Consider the following 14170-nt stretch of genomic DNA (forward strand, 5'->3'; position numbering starts at 1 on the left):
GTTCTTCTAACCCCTCTTCATAAGACAAGAATGTTTTAATATATTCCATACAGAGAACAGAAAGATGGCTTAGTCTTTCCTCTAGCATGGTTGATAGAAAGAGGCATTAACAAATACATTCTTGGCAAGAGAGAACCTCCATTTTGACTGGGTGTTGGTAAGAACCAAATCTTCCCTTAACAATGTAACACATTTGGTGAAATTTTCACAAACTGACCCCTGGCTCCATACTAACCTTGTTTCTAACTTGTCTCTCCCCCACCACCAACACACACTTCCGGCTGGGGATGGAGAGAGTGCTGGATTCAAGATGGTGTCCACCAGACGCTCCTCAAGTTGGCATTCTCAGAAGTTGTTTCTCCACTTGCACAGCCAGCAATACTCCATCATACATGGAAGGGACTGCAAATCACAGAAGTGTATTCCACTCCACTCGCAGCAAACATACACCTATCTCATCTTCTCCTTGGGTCATCTCAAAATTGTCTACGGCAGCTCCAATACAGCCCAAGAGGAGGAGAAGGAAGAGAAGTTGGAGTGCAAAGACATCGTGGTCTTAATTGACTGAAGTTTAAAATGTCTTCTTTGTGAAAGTTTTAAAAACCAAATATCAACGTGTGAATACATGTCTGGGGCCTCTCCCAGAGCCTTGGGAAGGATTCCTTACAAATGACAGGCCTGACAATTACACTTGGACAGTTTCACAGTAAAGCTACATCATTCAGAAGATGAAGATTAAAGAAAGAATCCCAGAGTTGAAACAGAAGATTGGTCAAAACTGGAGAGGCAGAGTGAATCAGCACAGCCACCCTTCTCCTGCCTGCACCACAACCTGTCTCACGTGGGCTGCCCAGAAAATGTCGAGTTGTGTCAGGGACAATGAGCACCCAGACAGAGATTGTTGAAAAAAAAGCAAAGAAAAAATATGCTAACTCATGTTATTTTACCATTTTGTAGGTAAAATGGTCGAATATCTATAATTTTATATGGTTTGACCTAATACTTATTATCCATATTTAGTTAATGCACCATGTGCCATATTTTTGGCACTCCTGGGCATTGTCATGGGTTGAATTGTATCCCCACAAAAAAGATGCAATGGACTAACCCCAAATATCTCAGAATGTGACCTTATTTGGAGATGGAGTCTACAGAAGTAATCTAGTTGAGATGAGGCCATTAAGGTGGACTCTAATCCAAAATGACTGGTGTCCTTTTAAAATGGGGGGATTTGGACACAGAGACAGACATGCATAGAGGGAAGATGATGTGAAGAGACAGAGAGAATGCCACGTGCAACCCAAGGCTACCAGAAGCTAGGAGAGAGGAATGGAACAGATCCTTCCCTCACAACCCTCAGAAGCCAACCCTGCTAACACCTAGACCTCAGACTTCTAGCCTCCAGAACTGCAAGAGAACACAATTCTGTTGTTTACGCCATGCTGTTAACAGCACTTTGTTACGACAACCCTAGGAGACTAACCTAGGCATTGACTCCTTAAGGCTTCACTATGCTCCTGTAAGGTGAATGCTGTTACTATTACATAAATTTCAGAAAACTGCAGCTCAGAGAAGCTAAGAACAATGTCCAAGTTCACAGACATGGCAGGGGATAAAACTGGGCTTTGAACCCCAGAAGCCTGGCTCCAGGCTCACTCTTATGATCTCCATGCAGCGCTAGCTCAGTGGACTTACATTTGCATTCAGTAATTATTATTACTCTTTTTTGAGATGGAGTCTTGCTATGTCACCCAGGCTGGAGTGCAGTGGTGTGATCTCAGATCATTGCAACCTCCACCTCCCGGATTCAAGCAATTCTACTGTCTCAGCCTCTTGAGCACCTGAGATTACAGGTGCGCACCACCCTGCCTGGCTAATTTTTGTATTTTGAGTAGAGACAGGGTTTTGCCATGTTGGCCAGGCTGGTCTCAAACTCCTGGCCTCAGGTGATCTACCAGCCTTGGCCTCCCAAAGTGCTGGGATTACAGGTGTGAGTCACCGTGCCCAGCCCCATAATTATTTTTAATTAGCAATATCCATGGATAATATGAAGAACATTTTTAAGGCCCTGAAAACCACTTATTCTCTGAAATACTATTTTTAAAATATCCACTAAAATCCTGTTTGCAAGACAGGAAGTTTGCCTCAACTAAGGATAATTGGCACCAAAATGGGAATGGTGCCAATTCACTTAAGGTGACTACAGACAGAGACCAAAACTAATGATAAATAATGATGGGAAGAGATAGTTTCTAAAACTTCATTTTGGGTGAAAACTAAGAAATAATGCATTAATTCTCAGGATGAACAAAAACAAACATTTGAGAAACAGGTAAATTGTACTAAATTTCTAATAAAGTTATCTAATGCCCTTTATTTCATGTTTGATTTTCATAGCTTGATTATAAAGAAGGTCATTTTACCAAAAAAAAATTAATAAGTCATTAATTTTTCCAGTGGCATCTCTTAGTCTTTGGAGATTCAGAATTTTCATTTTGGAGAATCCATCTACTTTACATCCTTATTGAGTTTTTCTTCTTTAGTTCTCAAGTAGGTTAGCTCTCCTGGAATCTCATTTGTAAATGACTTTGGGTAGTAATGCTTTGAGCTGTTCTCCAACCTCACTTCCGTGGACTTTATGAAATCCCACCTCTTTCACAAGAATTGCAGTTTCCCTTTGTAGTTGAAACACATTGTGCTGTCAGGAGTTTACAACTTGATGAGTTCAGAGGGACTATGGACCAGAAAGACACCAAGCTCGCAAAGCACACAGATGAGATGGATGTAAATAGGTGTTATATGATGTGTACCAGATGCTGAAATGGGGACTGACATTATTTATTATTGCAAAATATGGTTTCCTGGGGAACTTCAAATGTGAGGGATTCTGATAATCAAAACAAAAAATGAGAGGCCTCCCATGTCTTTGCTTAGAACATCATTTCCCAAAGTATATTCCCGTGAACTGGAGATGTGATTAGTAGGGATAAGAAGGAAGTACGGGTAAGTTATGGTTAAGCACTTCTGGGAAACAGAGTTAAACACAGATCAATGAATTTGAATGCTTTGAGAATTCCCTGAGACTATAATGTACTAATAATGTGCATTTTGAATCTCTAAGAGCTACATACAATATGTAATGTTTCCCAAATATGTAAATTTGTTTAAAACTGTCTTCTCTAGCATTGGATAGGACAAGTGTTCAGGAGAGCATACTTTAGAAGACGGTGACTTAGAAAACCCCTTTCTGTGTATCTGACACAAGATTATACTTTAGTAAACTTAAGGTGAATGATCATAAACTCTACTCTAGGATGTCCAAATTAGTATGACTTCATTCTTTTAAACAACAATGCCCAGAGCTCAGCTTCAAATTGTTTTGAGATTAGGACCATAGAATATCATAGGAAAAACACTAGACTAAAAGGAGAATTTACATAGTTCTCATGACGGGGGCCTTGGCTTCTCATTTGCCATTGGGGTAGGGTGGTGAATCCGTAAGTTTCCCTGCGGTATGTAGAACCAGAACTAATAGAAAAAGAAGATTCAGAGTGGCAGAGAATGCTAAGGACAGGTAGGGGAGGACCCCATCGATGCTGGTGCCTTTAAAACCAATCATTTCAGAAGTCATAGAACTGAAAGCACAAGATTTCTTTCCTTTTGTAATGCCTGGACCAGTTTGTAATAGCCTAGAGGCCACCAATAGGCTGATTTCTTTGCAAAGGAATTCACCTATTTTAAGAGATTTTTTTTTTTAAGTTGATCAAGCCTTAGACAAGGGTAGACGCAGAATTGAAGAAGGGAGAAGAGGTGCTACCAAGAAGGACGGTGGAGGATGTCAAGCCCATGACTGAGGAGTAAAGCAGCTGAGAAACAAAGCAATGCTGGTGGAACTGCTCATGTCTATGGGAACCAACAGCAAATTAAACAACATAGCAAAATGATCTAGTCATTTACTCACTCACACCACAGTGAACAGAGAAGTTCCATGTTAGCATCATGTTAGTAAAAAGCCATTAACTTTAAAACTTCACATCTCTCTTTTTTTTTTAACCTGTTATTTACCATTTCTACCCTGCTCACATCCTCAAGGTGAAGTGAGTTGTCTTAAATTATTAAGTCATACAGAAAAATTCAGGGTAAAAGATCAAAACCAATTAAGGGGCAGGCATCTGGGTTTAATTAGTCACTGCAACTGAGCACATCAGCAAGGCTTACTATCAGCTAGCACTGGCTTCCTAGTAAACAGAAGTATGTAAGTTCATTGAAATGAGATTAATTTATTTTCCAGGTACTATATTCCAAGAAGACTCTATTGCTGGTGTGTTTACATAAAAAGTGATAGACAACGAAAGTCTTCATCTCTAATGTTGGTCCCACTCCACACCTTTCATTTCTCCTTCAGCCCGAACTCTGCATCAAGGCCCCTCACAAAGGTTGCTGTCACCTGGTGTTTACCTGTCCCATTCTGCAGAATCTCCAGAAAAGAGTTACAGGTTAAAGAAGCCTCCAGCTTCTTCTGCCATCTCTCTGGAGGGTGAAATATGGGACTTAGGGTACCTTCCCCTTAGGAAGAGCAATGGATCTGGATTCTGAAACAGGTCATTACCTGGGGTGGAGAGGTGAGGGGCTGAAGCTTCAAGCCAGTTCTGGTCTAGGCTCTGACAATCGAGGTGTCTGGATCACCCAGAGAGATTCAATGTGAGAGGAAAACAGTCTTGGATTTAGGCCTGTTCTCTTTCTTGCATTGTATCTCTCAGTAACTTAATGCTGCTAGGTTGCATGAGCTGTACACTTTTGCTAAAGAGTCACATGAATATGAATGCTAGTCACACCACACCAAAAAATTTACAAGAAAAACCTTAAGTGATCATCATCACAACACTTATAAGGCATTCTACAGTTGTCTTTCATTAACTAACTCATGTCAGGGGCTTACTATCACATCACTCCAATTTGGAAATATTTGGAAAACTAAGATGATAAAATGTGTATTTGTTAACTTGTGTGTTTTTTCTTCTCAACATCTACTCAAGGCAGGGAAAGATTTTAGAGACACTAGAAGAATAAATGAGCAAGATATTCTTTGGATTGTCCCCTTCAAATTAAAACTAAATTAAAATTAAACAAATTAAAAATTAAAACTCTGTTGACCTTTTGGCAAATTCTTAGTTGTTTTTAGAGTTGACAACCCTGAAAAGGGCCCGTGTATCAAGAAGTCACCGAGTCAATTAAAGACAAATCTCTTCAGATTTTTTGAATTGACAAGCTGAGGTTCTGTGACAAATGACAGTTAAGAGCATGTTAAAGTTGTTATGAAAAAAGAGAAGAATCTCTGAGTCTTCGATGCCAGATGCAGAACTGAAGACCTTCTGAGAAAACAAAGGAGCCTGGTTCTCACCTTGATGAAATGCCAGCCCAGAGGCACACCCAGTGTGATCCCCTGATGGCCAGGAGCAGTTCTCAACTCCAACACTCTTGAAATTTGGGGCCAGATAATTCTTAGGCTGGGGGAGGGGGCACTGACTGTCTTGTGCATAGTAGGATGTGGGATGTTTGGTACCTTACTACACGCCCACTATGTGCCAATAGTACTCTACCCAGTTGTGAAAAGCAAAAATGTCAATGTCCCGTGGGGGTAGGGAGAATAACAACCCCAGTTGAGAACCACTGGCCCAAAGCTAGGGCCAAAGCCTTTTATAAAAACTGGACTTGAAATCTGCTCAAGTACTCTGACAGATTTTGGATTGCAACCCCCAGATTTCTGAGCCAAAGAAGGAAAGAAAATATTTTGGTCTGAAATGTTTAAGGTTAAGGCTTACTGCCTGGGTACCTCAATAATTTTGAAATCCCAACATGGCCCCAGGATAATTTCAGATTGTCAATAGCTCTAAATTCTGATGAGCCCACCAGGCTGTTAGCTGCCATAGGTACCCGCAAGAACCACAAAAATAGTCTCTAACATGAATAGAGCTTCACATTCTACCCAGAATTTTTACATTTGTTATCTTATTTAAGTCTGCATGAGTTATTCATTTAGAATTTCCTAGTTAGGACAAAGCCTAGCTTATCTCTGAGGAATCTTGGCCGGCCACAATAATTTAAGTTTTCATATAGTAGATACTTTCTGATGATAATCAGGAAAAGAGCTCATCAGTGTTTTATGGCCATTCCAGTAGGTGATACTAAGATTATGCTATCAACATGGAAGTGGATGAATATCTTCCTAGTTGCTATGACAGGCAGAGAAACATCCAAATTATCTAATTGTCACACGGTTACTCAAATACACATTTAATAGAAGAATGGCATTGTTTCACACCACTTAGACTGGATTTTGATCTGACAAAAGACATTTCTTTCCCCCTTAGATTTTGATAATAGTATTGCGAGTTGGACTTTGAGAAACACTAATAGCCTGAGTTACGTGATGAAGTTTCAGAGACGGGCCCATAAAAAAAAAATTCTGCCTACATATTAAAGACCAGCAAAACAAAAATAAGCATTGAGAAAAGTTCCATGTTGTTCTCATTTTATCAGCGGCCTGAGAATATAGCAATGATCAGTGTTAAACTAGTTTTGCATAAAATCTAAACTGTTTAGGTAAACTGTTTTAGGATTAGGTTAAACTCAAAGCTACAATTTACATAAATGTCCCACAGAGTGCTGACTCTGTAATTTATGTGCAATTGAGATTCTCCCCATCCATTCCTGATAGAAAAATACCTGAAGAGTTAATTTAGCAAAGATTGAGGCCCATGCCTCAGGGGAGGCTCTAAACTCTGTGGGACAGAAAGAAACAACCTCCTGGGACACTTTTAAGGTGAAAGAAGGGCTTTTAACATGCAGCTGGTTTACTGCATTCCAGATAATAAGAGGCCAGAAATATGTAACACACAGCAGGACTCTTGTAGAGAAGTCCAGTATAATTAGTCATCTGATCGTCAAAAAAGATTTAGGCTCCTGCAATTACAGAATCCATTGCTTGGGTGGTAATGTCCCCAAATCTGCATTTGGTATTGTTTCTGACAAGCAAACTCAAAGACTCCCTCCCAAATCTATTATAACCTGATTTTTGAAAAGGATAAGTTGCTTATAAAAACATTTGAACTTAATAAGTTTACATATGACTCATCTGAGTTCCGACTGCAGTATTATCTTGATAGCACCGCCAGGCTGCATGGTTTACGGGCAAGCTTTATCCAGCAGGTAGACAGATGGGCCCATTCACTGCCCAGAAATGGGGCCCTCCATGCCAGTGGTCCTGAAGGTGGCTCTGAGCACACACTAACTCTATCAGAAGCATCTGAGTACCTGCTGAAAATGCAGATTCCAGGCTCCCACCCCAGACCTACTGAACTTGAATTTTGGGGAGAGAAGTCCCTGGAATCTGGATTTTAACAGCCATCTAAATGTGATTCTTTTTTTTTTTTTTTTTTTTTGAGACGGAGTCTTGCTCTGTTGCCCAGGCTGGAGTGCAGTGGTGCGATCTCGGCTCACTGCAAGCTCCGCCTCCCGGGTTCAGGCCACTCTCCTGCCTCAGTCTCCCAAGTAGCTGGGACTACAGGTGCCCGCCACCACGCCCGGCTAATTTTTTGTATTTTTAATAGAGACGGGGTTTCACCGTGTTAGCCAGGATGGTCTCGATCTCCTGACCTCGTGATCCGCCCACCTCAGCTTCCCAAAGTGCTGGGATTACAGATGTTAGCCACCGCGCCCGGCCCTAAAGTGATTCTTGAGAGCACTAGAGTCTGATTCTCCAAAGAGTGAGATGAAATTCAAAGAAAACAGGTCCCATCTTAATGTCCTTGTGTGCATAGCATCAGCTCTTTGGTTGCATGTTTGGTCAATCATGGTGACTTCATGACAGATTTGGTTTAAGAGGTGAGTGCTTAATTTAAAACGCAGATGTCTACAGCCCCTTCCTGGTTCCCACACTCTACCTCAACTCACCTTACCTTACACCTTATTTGAGGCACACCCAGTGTGATCCCTTCAAATCCATGCACACGTACACACACACATACACACTTATAAAAGGAAATAAAAATGCATACCTGGCACTCTTCTCTGATAGACCTGTGCTGTGACTCCTCTAAAGATGTTGGTCTGACCCTTTGAATAGATGTTGCATCTGCTAGAGAAAACCTGGCTGCTTGCCTCTTCTCCCCACTTTCCGGTTGTAATAATTATTTCATTGTTGAAAGAGGCTCTCCATTCCCCCATGAAAGGCTTACAGAAAATACTCACCGTAAGTATTTGAATTAGTCCTGCCCTTATGCATGAACTTATACATTCTGATAAGTAAGTAGCAGTTTCTCTTTTATCCTTCTTATTGACCATCCTACAGTCTACAGGTACTGTCATCAAATAGCAAGAACTATAACAAAAAGTAGGAAAAACCTTTGTGAAAAGAAAACGTGCACAAGGAATGAAAAGAGCTTAACGTCTGCTTATTACTCAATCTTTACATCATATCAATGTAACATAATGTCATTTGATTAAAGGACAACACATTTTTTCTGGGAAAAGAGTAAGACTTTAGAAATGTCTACTTAAAACAGTGATTTTAAATCAGATCTTTTTTGAGAAAGAAATGCCAAAATCTCACTAATTTCAGCCAGTTGGCAAACCATTAAGTGTCCACTTTCTATCATACAAATTAAACACTATCTCTGACTTCCAGGGGACTCCCAAACTAAGATTGTGTTGTAGATTATCAGAGTCTTCCATGAGCTTTACAAGGTTAAAAAATAGAACACCATCATATTCCACAGCTTCTTAGTCCATGAACATGGCTATGAGATAGAGCAGGGCAGAGCTCCCTATGGATGCATGCAAGGGCAGAACCCACAGTGCAAGGCAGTCTGTCCCTGGGAGGCCTCTGCCACACCCAGCACAGCTGACAACTGCCAAGGAATGATACAAGACCCTCACCTTACAAAATTCTATTTGTAAAAGGAGGACTGTCAAATTCATTTGGAAAACACAATCACCTACAGATTCATGAAAACATTGCTCTATCAAGACTCTGAAAATTCATACAGTAAAGACAATACTAACCTTGTTTGAGGTGGCATTCCTCCAACTCATTTCATCCTGGAACTTTTTTCTAATCACACCTATTCCCCTCCCATGGACCCACAGTTCTGCAGGGCACAATTTTAGGCAATTCCGTCAGCCCTAGGAGTGTCTGAGGTCCATGGCAGCTACACAGAATGCTATCGCCACTGCATGCTGCCAGAAAGTCTGGGCTCCCTCAGCCAACAAGAGCTGTGATTGAGTTTCCAGACCACGGGGAGCTTTTCTGGGTGGTGAGGGGAGACTTGGCAAAGTATCAGGTTGGCTTCCAAGGTGATAGAGTTTGGATGTGTGTCCCCACCCAAATCTCATGTTGAATTGTAATCCCCAGTGCTGGAGGTGGGGCCTGGTAGGTGTTTGGGTCATGGAAGCGGATCCCTCATGGCTTGGTCCTATCTTCAAGACAGTGAGTAAGTGAGTAAGTGAGTTCGTGTGAGATCTGGTCCTTTAAAAGTGTATGGTACCTCCCCCCACCACTCTCTCTTTCTCCTGCTCTGGCCATGTGATGTGTCTGATCCCACTTCACCTTCTGCCATGAGTAAAAGCTCCCTGACACCTCCCCAGAAACAAATGCTGGCACTATGCTTCCTGTACAACCTGCAGAACTGTGAGCCAATTAAACCTCTTTCATAAATTACCCAGTCTCAGGTATTTCTTTATAGCAATGCAAGAATGATCTAATACACAAGGTATTCCAAATCCAGCTAGGTAGCATAGGTAGGAGAGGAAGAAATGTAGACATAAGTAACAATATAAAACAGAATATAATAAGAATGCATGGATGCTGTGGACATACTTCTCAGAAGAAAAGAGGCAAGTGAATTTACAGTAGACCCCAGTGTCCACAGAAAGTGGGTGGGGCTGGTACTGCACTGAAACAATGAGTAGGGCAGAGAATGATATCAAGCAACAAGCATATTCTAGGATTTACTAAATGGAATGCTTGTGAGGTTAGAGGAAAAGGGAAGAGAAAATTTGAATGCTGAGCTTTTGAACACAGAAAGTGGGGGCATGGTGACTGTCCCACCAGAATTAATAAAGCCAGAGCAGAAGCATCAAGTACAGTAGGCCCTCGGTACCCATGGGGGATTGGTCCCAGGATCCCTCTCTGATACCAAAGTCATTGGATGCTCCCATCCCTTATAAAAAGTGGCACAGCATTTGCATATAACCTATGCACATCCTCCTTTATACTTGAAGTCACCTCTAGATTACTTGTGATACCTAATACAGTGCCTACACATCACTTTATTCATGCAGAGTCCAACACAGTACTCAGCACATGACAAACTCAAGTTTTGCATTTTGGAATTTTGTGGATTTTTTTCCTGAATATTTTTAACCCATGGTTGGTTGAATCCATGGGTGCAGAACTCATGCCAGCTGTACTGTCTTGGTGGTGCTTTGATGAATTGGAGAAAAAAGCAGTACAACTGTAGTGAATATCTGCTGTTTTTGTCCATCAGGATCCATTCACCCATCTATTCATAAAACAATGTCCAGATTTTAAAGCTATGCCATGTAGGGGAATTAATTCACCTCTAAAGCTACTGGCAGAAGCTCTCTCTCTCTACTCATGGCAGGGCAAAAAAAGCAGCAGCATGAGTACTTTCAGCTTCTGGCCATCAGTCCAATCCCAACAAACATAGAAGAAACAGATGAGAAAACCCAGGGCCTTGGATATATCATGGGAGCACCTGGGTCAACTATACCTGAAGCTGTTTATTCTGGATATTTCAGCTAATGAACTCCTTTATCATTTCAAGCGGTTTAATCTGTGGGGTTTTTATGATTGCAAACACACACAAACACAATTGACAGAATATCCAAATATTATAAACTGATAGGCTGGCCTGAGAATATAAGTTTGGGAAATCAGCTCAAAAAGGTGACAGATGAAACCACAGAAGCAAAGAGGTCCAGGGAGAAAGGACAGAGAGAAAAGGAGAGAACCAAGGCTGGGATCATAGGAATAATCACAGGTAAGCAAAACTTGAGGAGCAGGTGAGCCAGAAAGAAAACAGACAGGCAGGTGACATGATTTGGATGTTTGTCCCCTCCAAATCTCATGCTGAAATATGATTCCGAATGTTGAAGGTGGGGCCTGATGGGAGGTGACTGAATTATGGGGGAAATTCCTCAGGAATGGCTTAGTACCCTCCCCTTGATGATAAGTGAGTTCTCAGTTCACAGGAGATCTGGTTGTTGAAGAGAGTTTGAGACATCCTCCTTCTCTCTCTCGCTCCAGCTCTCACCATGTGACACACTAGCTACCCCTCACCTTCCGCCATGATTGTAAGTTTCCTGCAGCCTCACCAGAAGCAGATGCCAGCACCATGTTTCCTGTACAGCCAGCAGAACCATGAGCCAATTAAACCTCTTTTCTTTATAAATTACCTAGTTTTATGTATTCCTTTATAGCAATGCAAGATATACTAACATGGAAAATAAGAGGAAGCCCAGAAAGTAAAGTATCAAAATCCCCAGGACATAAAGAGAAGAGTCAAGCTTTCTAATTTTTCAACCACTATTATCTGTTGTTCGCTTGTTCCATGCCAGACGGTGTTCTGGCCACCATACATTTAAGAAATCCTTCAATCCTCTCACTCTTACTATCAGGTGGATATTATCATTATCATTGTATAGATGAGGAAGCTGAAGCACAGCCGTTAATGAACTTGCCTATAGTCACACAGCTAGTAAATGGCAGAACTAGAATTTGGCTCTGGTATTCTGCCTCTAGAATTCACTTTGTTAACCAGTAAACTCTACACTTCTCAACCCTCTGCATCTTTCTGGGACTGCTGCTAAGCATGCAAGTAAGGATTCATTTAACCAAAAATGTATCTTCTACATTCAGTCTGACTTGGATATCAGACTGAACATCCAATGTAGATGTACACACATTGTATATTATTCTCTTTTTATGGTACTCTGTTAAAATGAAAATAGACTAGGGGCAGATAGCTTATTTAGTCATTCACATCTTAGCACGAATTAGTTTGATTTAAAATTTTTTCCTTATACCAATGGAGGAACCTGGGCCCATATAGAAGTGCTAAGTGTATGAGATGCTATACATGGAATAGCTCAGAGAAGAGAGGATTAAGAACAAACTTTTCCCCTTCACAAGTCTCTTGTGAATCAAGACATTTTTTTCTCCTATCCAGTTTCTATTACCTGAAGTATAAGACTGCATGCTTCACTGGGCACAGGTTAAGAGATCAGCATAAAGGTCAGCCTTTCTCTCCATGAGCCCAACCCCACAAGGCACTTATAGAAGGACAATCTTTGGTGTTTATTTTAAATGCACATCTGTCTCACCTGGGATGAAGGGTTCTAGTAACATCAAAAATTAGTATGGCTATTACAGAAAATGGCATGGAAGTTTCTTAGAAAACTAAAAATAGAATTACCATGTGATCCAGCAATCCCACTTCTGGGTATATATCAAAAGGAATATATACCCTTTGGTATGTCAAAGAGCTACCTGCACTCCTGTGTTCATTGCAACACTATTGACAATAGCCAAGTTAGGAATCAACCTAAGTGTCTGTCAACAGATAAATGGAAAAAGAAAATATGGTATACACACACAATGGAATACTATTCAACCTTTAAAAAGAACAAAGTTCTATTGTTGGCAACAACATGGATAGAATTAGAGATCATTTTGCTACATGAAATAAGCCAGGTACAGAAAGACAAATACCTCATGTTCTCACTCAAATGTAGAATCTAAAACAATTGAATTCATAGAATCAGAGAGCAGAATGGTGATTACAGAGACTGGAGGCTGGGGAATGTGGAGATGAAGGTCAAAGGACACAAAGTCTCAGCTATGGGGGATATGGATTTTTTCTGAGTCTACTGCAATGCATGGTGCATATACTTAATCATAGAGTATTGTACATTTCAAAATTGCTAGGACAGTACATTTTAAATGTTCTCACCACAAAAACTTTCTAGTTTTTGAGGTGATGGATATGTTAACTAGCGTTAGTTAACTATTCCACATTGTATGCATAAATTATAATATCACTTTGTACCTCACAAATTTATACAATTATAAATTGTCAATTTATAATAAAGTTTATAAAATGAAGGAAAAAAATTAAAAATGAAAACTTCATGGGGTAGACTTTCCAAGTAAAATACCAATGGTAGAAAATATGCAGGAAAATAAATATTAATTGATTTTACTAATTTAAAAACCATAAGATGTCAACACAGACTATGAACTAAGTTAGCTAAGTTTGTTTGTTTTGGGGTTTTTTTTTTTCTTTTTTTTTCTGTTTCTTTGAGACGGAGTCTTACTCTGTCACCAGCTGGAGTGCAGTGGTGCGATCTTGGCTCACTGCAAACTTCACCTCCCGTATTCAAGCAATTCTTCTGCCTCAGCCTCCCGAGTGCCTGGGACTACAGGTGTGTACCACCACGCCTGGCTAATTTTTGTATTTTTAGTAGAGATGGGGTTTCATCATATTGGCCAGGCTGGTCTTGAACTCCTGACCTCGTAATCTGCCCACCTCGGCCTCCCAAAGTGCTGGGATTACAGGCTTGAGCCACTGCACACAGCTTGTTTGGTTTTTTTTAAGCAAGCAACCAGTTAGGAAAAAAAAAATATCTTCAACCTACATTCCTGGAGCCTCCGTCTACCCAGTCTATCCCTGGCCAAGTCCTGTCTCTCCAACATCTTCTCACTCATCACTGCCTGTGGGAAGCCTCTCAGGATAAGCCCAATAGTCTACATAGCCCTGTAATACTCTTGATTACAGGTTTTCATCATTTATTTCATATCCATTTTCCTGCCTGAACTGTATACCCACCAAGGCAAGGATGGGAACTGTCTCGTTCACCACCAACTGTTACCCCTGGGACTCGGGTGTGAAACTAGCTCTCATGAATTAATTAATAAGTAAAAGTAAAGGATTGCTACTGTATGAACAATCTTACAAGTCAACAATAAAGAAGGAAACACTCCAATAGAAAAATGGGCAAAATGAGTACGTATATAAAAATAAATGTAAAATAAAATGATGACACCATTTTTCAACCATTTTCCTCTCCTTTAAATTCAAAAACAAAA

At 40.6% G+C, this 14170-nt stretch overlaps 1 non-coding gene across 1 annotated transcript; it reads left to right on the forward strand.

The window, feature by feature from the left end:
* Positions 1–5246: 5246 nt before the first annotated feature.
* On the forward strand, positions 5247–5321 carry LOC112134035 (small nucleolar RNA SNORD28). Its single transcript, XR_002915619.1, has one exon. It is a non-coding gene; the product is annotated as a small nucleolar RNA SNORD28 (small nucleolar RNA).
* Positions 5322–14170: the final 8849 nt, after the last annotated feature.

The sequence above is a fragment of the Pongo abelii genome, chromosome 5 (assembly GCF_028885655.2).
Source record: "Pongo abelii isolate AG06213 chromosome 5, NHGRI_mPonAbe1-v2.0_pri, whole genome shotgun sequence".
NCBI lineage: Eukaryota > Metazoa > Chordata > Mammalia > Primates > Hominidae > Pongo > Pongo abelii.